This window comes from Bos javanicus, chromosome 13 (genome assembly GCF_032452875.1).
Source record: "Bos javanicus breed banteng chromosome 13, ARS-OSU_banteng_1.0, whole genome shotgun sequence".
NCBI classification, from domain to species: domain Eukaryota; kingdom Metazoa; phylum Chordata; class Mammalia; order Artiodactyla; family Bovidae; genus Bos; species Bos javanicus.
The window spans coordinates 9703875-9714802 of NC_083880.1; positions in this window are offsets into that span (position 1 = coordinate 9703875).

Consider the following 10928-nt stretch of genomic DNA (forward strand, 5'->3'; position numbering starts at 1 on the left):
TTAGAAAATGATCCAAAGAAAGTGAGGAATATACACAAGCAAAATGTTAAAATAAATCTATTGGTTCTTTGAAGAACCAATAAAATACATAAATTTTCAGCAACTATCATAAATAATTTCAAAAGAATAGCAACACAGGAAATTTAAGTACAATTAAAATTTATACTAACTATATAACCAATAACAACCTAATGATAATGGATTTTTTTTTTTCAGTAAAAATGCAACATGAAGCAGAAAACCCACATAAAACAAATTCACAGCACGTATGAGAAAAGATATCAAAAAGCCCCCAAGCTAACTATCTATGTCTGTGTGTCTATTCATCAAAATAGTATGTGTAGGGCTTCCCTGGTGGTTCAGTGGTAAAGAATCTGCCTGCCAATGCAGGAAACACCAGTTCAGTCGCTGGTCCAGGAAGATCCCACATGCCGCAAAGCAACTACGGAGCCTGTGCTCTGGGGCCAGGAACCACAATTGACTGAGCCCTGGTGCCGCAACTCCTGCAGCCCACACAAGGCAGCCCCAACTAGAGAGAAGCACAGCCACAGTAAATGGATTTTTACAATAGTTCATACAAAGTATCAAAAGCCTAGGAGTGATCCCAGGGAGTACTCTCAATTTTCTTTAATTTCATAGTATTTTCATAGTGGAATCATACGGTTTACCCTGTTTTTCATTTGGTTGTGTCACAAGCACATTCTTGTCAAGCAAGGATTTTCCAGTCATCTAATATCACTTCATCTTTTTGCCTGAGTTTATATGATCATTTCCCTATTCTATGACACCTGATGGTTTTTCCTATTCTAAATGCAACTGTAATGAACACTATTGGTCACAAACTGTTATCTTCATCAGGGTACATTCCGGAAGACAACTGCAGGGATTCAGAAACACTCAATACTTATCACCAAGTTAGTTTGCAAAGCTATGCTGGTAGCAATTAGAAAATGAGAATTTCTATTTGGTACAACCCTCAGTGACCTTGAGGGTCGTAAAAACACCGGCACTAAAAAATAGTGTGAAAAATGACTTGTCGTTATTACCTTAAATGACATTTCTTCACTTTCTAGTAAGGGTGGACAGATTTCTGTCAGCTATTTGTATGTAGTTCCTGATGAGAAATTCATCTGTTCATGATATTTGGTTATCTGTCCATTGGAATTTTGATTTTTCAACAGGTATTTCTGAACTATTTCTACATGAAGGTATCCTTTGTCATGTTTCCTCCATATAACCTCCTGCCTGTGCTTTGCTTTGTAAGTCTGATCAGGACATTTTCTGACAAGCAGACTTCTTTTTATGCTTTGATGCTGTCAAGTCTCTTCCCCCTTGTACCGCTTTCATCACTTCTGTAGTTGACATTTATTATTTTTGCTTGCTGTGCATTCCTGTTTCTTCAGGTGATGAAGCTTTTCAGTTTGGTAGAAAACTTTGCATTTTCTGAAACTGACCTTTCAACTCTACTCTCTAGAAGGGACAGACATGGATCCAGACTAGCCAGTTACAGGATTTAATATTCCTGCCTTCAATGATTGGTTTAGAAAGAGCCATGTGACCCAAACTGAACCAATAAGTATCTGCCCTAAGACCATTTGTGGTTACTGAAAGAGAGAAATTCACATGTCTCAGTGATTATGTAAAGCTGGAGATTTGGGCAGCTTTTCTCCTAGCTCAGTTTCTGTGAGCCAATAAATTCCTTTTTTAAGCAATTTTGAGTTAGGTTTCCAAATCTTGTAGCTGAATGGTGCTCTGATTTCTCAGATTAAAGAATAAAGTTCTTAAAATATCTTGAGGGTCTCACATGGTATCACATGCACCCTCTTACCATCCCCCACAAAAGCATCTCCTCCTACTCTTCCCATGGGCTTCACTATTCCAGCCACACTGACCCCTTCAAGGACACAAGCTATGATCCTCACTTAGAGCTCTGGCCTAGCTCCTCCAGAATTCTCTTCCTCTGGATATGCATATGGGTACTTTGTGCACCTCCTTGGATTCATTTCAAAGCCTTCCCAGTGATACATGACCATCCTCTCAAATATTGCAAAGACCTCTGGCCCTCCTCATGTGCTCTCTTTTTCCCCCTTTCCCATGACACTTACTACTTTCTAATAAACTATATAATTTACTACTTATTAAACAAGGAACTATTGAAAAGCTCTCCTGGCTCCATGAGGAAAAGACAGGAAAAAATGCTCAACAAGGGCAGGAATTCTTTTGTCTTGTTCACTGAAGAAACCCAAGCATCAAAGTAATACCTGCCACATGATAAGTGCTTATTAAATATTTGTTGAACAAATGAAGAAATTATGCTCAATACTTTGTTCTGGGAAATCCTTGGCAAATTCCCTGTTGTCACACTGATGACCACCTAACTGGGTTTCTTTCGTTTCTTTCTTTTGGGGAAAAAAATAGAGAAAGGAGATAAAATTAAACTGTAGGTCTTAAGCAAGTTAATGGCTCTGTACCCTGTTGCAGAAGACAAGTATAAGAAAAATGGGAGAGCTAAAAAATGTTTGCAAGATTATTGTGAGAACTCCCTTTGGTTCAGAAAGTATGCCCACTCTCTATTCAAAGAAAGAAGAAAAGAAAGAGGAGGAGAAGAATGAGATTAAAAGGGGTCTGTTCATTCATTCTGCCTCAAAGTAAGTATGATGCTTTGAAGTTACTATGGTCCATTTTTTCATCCAAGGGTGGGTGATGATAGAAGTCACAGGAGGAAAGACCAACTAGACTACTCTGAGAAAACACCACCATCCCAGGGGGTGAACACAATGAAGGTTGACTTCTCATTTGCATCACGGCCCCTTGCAAGCTGGGCAGCTTTCCTACAGGTAGTGACAGGGACCCCTGGCTTCTTCCACCCTATGGTGCTGTTAACCTGTGGCATGTTTTCTCCAAGGTCACCATGGAACAAGGAGAGAGAACAGAGACTGTGAGGAGCCAAGCATAGGAGAGACTGCCAACTGCTGTCCAAGTTTCGCTGGCCACAAGTCAGTCACTTGGCCTTACTCTACTTCCTGGAAAATGTGGGTTGGCCAAGTATCCAGCAGGAAAATGAAACATGTTTGATGATCACCTAGCTCTGCTTCTGCCTTGGAAGCAAAACAACTCCCTCTTTTGAGACGTAGACATGGGCTGCCCTCTTTTTCCACTGCCCAAGAGCAAATGAGCTTCACTGGCTTAGGGAGAGCCTGAGGTCTGTCCGCTTTAGATGATCAAAGCAAACTCATGTTGGGAGGAGGGCTTAATGATGTGCTGAGGAAAGGTTGTTCTGCACTGTCTTGGTTAGAAACATAAGGATGTAATAGAATGAAACTTGGACTGGCCTCTATCACTTGTTCAAATCAAAAGACAAGGTCCAGGGGAAATGTGCGTGTCAGATTTTTCAAGGTCTGAAAATGCACAGCTTTTGAAAGGCAAACATCTTTCTCTGCCTGGAGACAGGGAACTGTTCCAGATGCTCACCTATATTTTTTCCTTTTTTTTTTTTTTAGATATCCATTTTTACATCTACATCTTTAATGTGCCTTAAATTTATTTTGGTACTTGTTAGCTGATGAAAAGTAATTTAATTAAATAACTTTGAAAATATCCCCAGCACCAATTATTAAATAATACATCTGCATCCCATTGCCTTGAGCTTATTTCTTTAAAACACATTTATTTTATGTTTATACAAAGACCTATTTTCTAGGCTATGTCTTCCTTTGGTTTCTCTAGTGCCACTTTGTTACTATTAATGTAGTTTACAATATGTGCTGATGTCTATTAAGGAAAATTCAGTGCCTCCACCACCTTCATTTTTAAATGTTCTTGGCTATTCCTCATTGTTTAATGTTCCAGATAAACCTCTGAATAGCTTTGTCACACTCCTCTCCTATAGATAGTCCTCCTTTCTCAATCCCCTCCCTCTCTCCACATCCCCAGGAAAATGGATGAGCCAGCCAGGGTAGTCATACCACACTTAGTTCAGACAGTAAGGAGAGAGGGCCTCTGTTATAAATGCAGCTTCCTGAAACGTTCCAGAGAAGAAGGCTCCTGCTCATCCCTGGCCTTCAGACCAGGCTGGGCTGTGCTCCGAATAACAATTGGCTTCCAAATACTCTGCTCTGAAGCCATTTCCAGTTCATTTTGGCATTCAGTCCCTTCTATCTCATCTGAATCATTTGATTCTGCATAGTGAGTTGGGAAGCAAAAACTTGGTAAATATCACTGTGTCTTGAGTAATCATCATTCATTTTGCAGACAACTGTTGAAGAGGTCAGAGCTGGTACACAGGACTCTATAGAGACCAAAGATATAGGAATACAGCATTTGGTGACCAAATGCTCCTGCTGCCACTGCCTGGATCCGAGTTCTACCTGAAGCAAACTGAAATGTTGTGGCTCCACCTCACCTGATGCTGGGTGCTGGCATCATCCAGTCCAACCAAAACTCATCCGCAGCCTAGCCTGGCAGTCACAATAGCATCAGGGTTGCTGGGTCCTCTTTAAAAGATCCAGGAGAGCTGCGGGGAGGGAGGTGTTGTTCTGTTTTTCAAACAGAAAGTTTGATAAATATGGAAAGAGTATGACATTTATAGCTAATATCAATGTTATTCATTGTTCAAATCACTTTAGTATATGTTCGCTCATTTCATTTTGACAACAATGAGATAGATGCTGTCGATATTCCCATTTCATAGATAATCCAACTAAAGCACCAAGAGATTAAGTATTTTTCACAAAGTTGATGAACCAGTAATCAGGAGGGCTATGATTTGAACACAGGAAGGCTGGAGCCAGAGATGACTCTTCCACTCACTGTGTTAGGGATTCTGAAAGCTGAGTGGGCATCAGTATCACCTGGAGGTTTGAAAAACCACAAATTCCTGGAGCCCAACCTCAGAGTTCCTCACTCATGATGTCAGGAGTGGAAAGGCAAGAGTTTACACTGCTATCATTTCCCAGGTGCTGTTGCTTCTGCTTCCCGGAAGCCACACTTTGAGAACCACCATCCGGCAGGACACAGAAATGATGGGCATAGGAAGCAAGGAAGGATCAATAGACCTAGAGGATGATGAAGGTCTGCAGCTAATCCTCCATTTCTAAAGTCAGATTATCTATGCTTCCAGGGCCTGAAGCAACCCCAAATCCTCCAAGATGCCACCTTCTTCCTTATCGTTGTTCTTCAGTCACTCAGTCATGTCCAACTCTCTGCAACCCTATACACTGCAACATGCCAGGCTTCCCTGTCCTGCACCATCTCCCAGAGCTTGCTCAAACTCATGTCCATCGAGTCAGTGATGCATCCAACAGTCTTGTCCTCTGTTGTCCCCTTCTCCTCCTGCCTTCAATCTTCCCCAGCATCAAGGTCTTTTCCAATGAGTCGTCTCTTCACATCAGGTGGCCAAAGTATTGGAGCTTCAACATCAGTCCTTCCAATGAATATTCAGGGTTGATTTCCTTTAGGATTGACTGGTTTGATCTCCTTGCAGTCCAAGGGACTCTCAAGAGTCTTCTCCACCACCACAGTTTGAAAGTATCAATTGTTTGGAGCTCAGACTTCCTCATGGTCCTACTCTCACATCCATACATGACCACTGGAGAAACCATAGCTTTGACCACAGGAACCTTTGTCAGCAAAATAATGTCCTGATTCTTAATTAACATGCTTTCTAGGTTAGTCATAGCTTTTCTTCCAAGGAGCAAGCATCTTTTAATTTCATGGCTGCAGCCACCATCTGCAGTGATTTTGGAGCCCCCCAAAATAAAGTCTGTCACTGTTTCCATTGTTTACTCATCTATTTGCCATGAAGCAATGGGACTGGAGGCCGTGATCTTAGTTTTTTAATGTTGAGTTTTAAGCCAGCTTTTCACTCTCCTCTTTCACCTTCATCAAGAGGCTCTTTAGTTCCTCTTCACTTTCTTCCATAAGGGTGGTGTCATCTGCTTATTTGAGGTTATTGATATTTCTCCCAGCAATCTTAATCTCAGCTTGTGCTTCATCCAGCCCGGCATTTCTCATGATGTACTCTGCATATAAGTTAAATAAACAGGGTGACAATATACAGCCTTGACGTACTCCTTTCCTAATTTTGAACCAGTCTGTTGCTCCATGTCTGATTCTAACTGTTGCTTCTTGACCTGCATATAGGTTTCTTAGGAGGCAGGTAAAGTAGTCTGGTATTTCCATCTCTTGAAGAACTTTCCACAGTTTGTTGTGATCCACAGTCAAAGACTTTAAAATAGTCAATGAAGCAAAAGTAGATGTTTTTCTGTAATTTTCTTGCTTGGTCTGTGATCCAACAGATGTTGGTAATTTGATTTCTAGTTCCTCTGCCTTTTCTAAATCCAGCTTGTTAATTATAGGCAGTTACCTAAAAATTGAAGATAATTAAGGGTACTGGTTGGAGCATTAAAACACCTGGGTTTACATATCCGTCCTGTTGTTTACTACTTCTAGACTACTAAGTCACTTCAGTCGTGTCTGACTCTGTGCGACCCCATAGACCTGCTGACAATCTAAACTTCAGATGTCATATTTGTAAAATGAGAATTATTTATCACTTAGGATTTTAGTAAAGGTAAATTTTACACACACACACACATACACACACACACTTTGATTGGCATACAGAAATAATGGTGGTTATTTATTTTATAAAAAGAAGGTATCTGGTCTCCTTCCTTCCTTTGACACCAGCCGAGAAATCTAACTTGGAGATGCCACCACAGTAAGATTTTTCCAGGGTCACATCAGGTACCCAAACTTTCTTTACAGCTTCTGTGACAAGGATAAAAAAAGAAAGTATGTGTATTTGACAGTCTGCTCCCTGCTCTGGCTGAAAGGAGAGGGAATTATTGCCTGACTCATCTCATGGGCCATCTTTCCCAGTGCAGAAGAGACAGGTGAACTGGAAAAGTGGAAGGTGTCAGAAATGGAGGAGCAGTCTGCACAATGGGAGTCTGGGCAGCTGTTCAAGTGAAAGAGAGAGAGATCTTAGGATAAACACACTCAACCTTATAAATGCAAATCTCTTCTCTGTCAGCAATGAAGCTACTTTAAAAATTTTTTCAACCACTCTTTCGTGCATTTGTTCATGTATTAAATCCCTGCTATGAATCGGCCACTTCTCTAGGTTCTGGAGAAACAAAGGGGAACAAAACAGGCAAAGATCTTCTCCATGGGGGGCGGGGTTTTGGGGGGAAACGTGAAGAGTGTGGGGGTGGTGGGGGGGAGTGAGCAGGATCAGAGAGTGAAGGCCTGAAAGAGACCCTGCGGCCATCAGAAGGAAGGGCATCCGGTGGAAGGAGCAGCAAAGTCAAGAGCCCGGAGACCTGCCAGCATGAGTGAGTGGGAGAGGGTGAGGGAAAACTTGGGAGTCCCGGAAGGCCAGGTCCCATCATGACGGCCTTGGAGCAGGATGCATTGACATTCGCAGGATATTATGCAAAGGAGGGACATGATCCAAGTTTGAAAGTGAGTCAACGTCAATGCAGTCTGAGGGAGCTGGGCTGATACCAAGTGAAGCCTTTGACTTGGGACTTGCATATAGAAGAGGTTCCCTGGTGGCTCAGATGATAAAGTCTGCCTGCAATGCAGGAGGCCTAGGTATGATCCCTGGGTCAGGAAGATCCCCCAGAGAAGGGAATAGCTGCCCACTCCAATATTCTTGCCTGGAGAATTCCATGCACAGAGGAGCCAAATGAGCTACAGTCCTTCAGGTCACAAAGAGTCGAACGTGACTGGGTGACTAACACTAACACTATGTTAGAGGAAAAAGAGAATGAAATATCAGAGGTCTAAGAGAAAGGACTGGGGAGAGACCAGACTAAAGGGAGATACAGGGACTTCCCTGGTGGTCCAGTGGCTAAAACTCCACACTTGCAAGGCAGAGGGCCTGGGTTCAATTCCTGGTTAAGGAACTAAGATCCCTCATGCTGCAACTGAGACCCAATACAACCAAATAAATCTTCTTCTTAATCAGTTGCTCAGTCATGTCTGACTCTTTGCAACCTCACAGACTGCAGCATGCCAGGCTTCCCTATCCTTCACCATCTCCTGGAGCTTCCTCAAACTCATGTCCATTGAGGAAGTGATTCCATCCAATCATCTCATCCTCTGTCGTCCTCTTCTCCTCCTGCCTTCAACCTTTCCCAGCATCAGGGTCTTTTCTAATGAGTTGGCTCTTCACATCAGGTGGCCAAAACATTGGCGCTTCAGCTTCAGCATCAGTCCTTCCAATGCATATTCCGGATTGATTTCCTTTAGGATTGACTGGTTTGATCTCCTTGTAGTCCAAGGGACTCTCAAGAGTCTTCTCCAACACCACAGCTCAAAAGCATCAACTCTTCAGCCTTCTTTATGGTCCAACTCTCACAGCCATACATGTGAGATCCATAAATAAAAACAAATATTTTTTTAAAATATTTTATGGGAGGGGTGTTCAACAGGGAGGGGATATACCTATACCTATGGCTGATTCATGTGGATATATGGAAGAAATTGACAGAATATTTGTAAAGCAATTATCCTCCAATTAAGAATAAGTTAAAAACAAAAACAAAATTTTTAATTTATAAATATTTTAAAAAAAAAAAATCCAGGTCCTGTTGGCCCTCACTCTCTTCTCCAGTCCTCATTCCCATGGTTCTATCATGATCCTAAGGGGCAATTTACTGAGCATAATGATCCTGTCAATCTCAGTTACACATTAGAATTATCCAAGGAGATTTTCAACATGCCCTGACCAAAGTTAAATTAAGGGACGTTCTTCAAAACAACTAGCCAGTATGTTACTGTAGATGGTGATTGCAGCCGTGAAATTAAAAGACACTTACTCCTTGGAAGAAAAGTTATGACCAACCTAGATAGCATATTCAAAAGCAGTGACATTACTTTGCCAACAAAGGTCTGTCTAGTCAAGGCTATGGTTTTTCCAGTGGTCATGTATGGATGTGAGAGTTGGACTATAAGGAAAGCTGAGCGCCAAAGAATTGATGCTTTTGAACTGTGGTGTTGGAGAAGACTCTTGAGAGTCCCTTGGACTGCAAGGAGATCCAACCAGTCCATTCTGAAGGAGATCAGCCCTGGGATTTCTTTGGAAGGAATGATGCTAAAGCTGAAACTCCAGTACTTCAGCCACCTCATGTGAAGAGCTGACTCATTGGAAAAGACTCTGATGCTGGGAGGGATTGGGGGCAGGAGGAGAAGGGGACGACAGAGGATGAGATGGCTGGATGGCATCACCGACTCGATGCACATGAGTTTGAGTGAAGTCCGGGAGTTGGTGATGGACAGGGAGGCCTGATGTGCTGCGATTTATGGGGTCACAAAGAGTCGGACACGACTGAGTGACTGAACTGAACTGAACTGATGTTTCCAAGATATTGAGGTCAAGAGAAAGATGGAGGAGCTATCCCAGATTAAAGGAGAATAAGATTTCTTGATACGACAACTAAATGCAACATGGGATCCTGGAAAAGAACATGAATGGGACGCCCGGGGAAATTTGAGTCAGGTCTGCAGAACAGATCACGCATCAGTGGAACACATACCAGTGCTAATTTCCTGGGTTTGATCATGGTTCTGTGGTTACACAATTTACAAACATTTGGAAAAGCTGGGTAAGAATACAGAGGAATCCTTTGTACATTTTTGCTTCTTTTTGAAGGTCTAAATTATTTCAAAACAAAATGTGAAAAATGTACCATTGCCCATGCCACACCCTAGACCAACACATCAGCATCTGGGGGCCTAGGGTCTGGCTACAGGCACTTTTAAAAGCCTCTAAATGGTTCTAAAGTGCGATCAGGCTTGAGAATCACACCCTGGATTTTAAAAGTCTTAAAGAGGACTTTGCCTTAAAGCTTTGGTCTGTCCAAAGGGCACAGAAGGGCCCCTTCCTTCTGGGGCTGTGTCAGATCGTCCTCAGTTCAGTTCGGCCGCTCAGTCATGTCTAACTATTTGTGACCCCATTGACTGCAGCACGCCAGGCTTCCCTGTCCATCACCAATTCCTGGAGCTCGCTTAAACTCATGTTCATTGAATCAGCAATGTTCACCCTAGAGCGTCTCTTTGCCACCTGAGACTCAAAGGAAACTCTTCTGGGTAGAATCAGGGATGAGGCTGGAATAAGGGTAATGCGATAGTGCCATCACCAGAGAAGCATCCTTTGAGACTCTGAAATGAAACTGAGCTGGATCCTGCAGCGCCTTCCTGGGGACATATCTCCCCAGGTCTCCTGCCTCTTGTTTAGAGAGAGACTGTAGTCTTCTGGGCCTTCCCCGAGTTCCAAAGGCAAATTCAATCAGAGGTGAGAAAATGCAGAAAAAAAGGAAAACAGTCAAGAAAGATACATGAGTAATAGCTGAGCCATGAAACAAAATCAAGAACTTTTAGTTCCTCCTTTAGGGCCATAGATAATATCCTGAGCCACGTCCTTGATTGGTTTTGCAGATGCCAAACCCAGCCCCTCACTCAGGTGGAAGAGGTGAAGTGCAGGCTAACCACCAGCATGTAGACCCCAGACTGGATGGGACTAGAAGGTTGAGAATGGAGGCAAGGAAGGACACTGATGCAGCCCTCCCCAGGGTAAAGCGACTGGAGATCCATGCCCTGTGGACAGAAACTCCAAGATGAGAACAGCAAGACAATGCAGGGAGGAGGCTGGGTCCTGCGCAGATCACATATTTCTCATTTTCCAAGTCAGAATACCTCCCGACTGCACATGCACAGAAAGGCTCCTTGAAGGTCAAGGACTGATGTCAAGGGATGCTCTACCCACAGGCCTTTGCAGCAGAATCCATCTTGGCTAAGAGGTGTATGCGCACACATGGGAGGATCCTGAGATGTATACCAAATACAGACTGTGAACCACGTAAATCAAAATGGCCAAAGGAAATCCAGAAGAAATACCCCACAAAAGTAATTCAAACTAC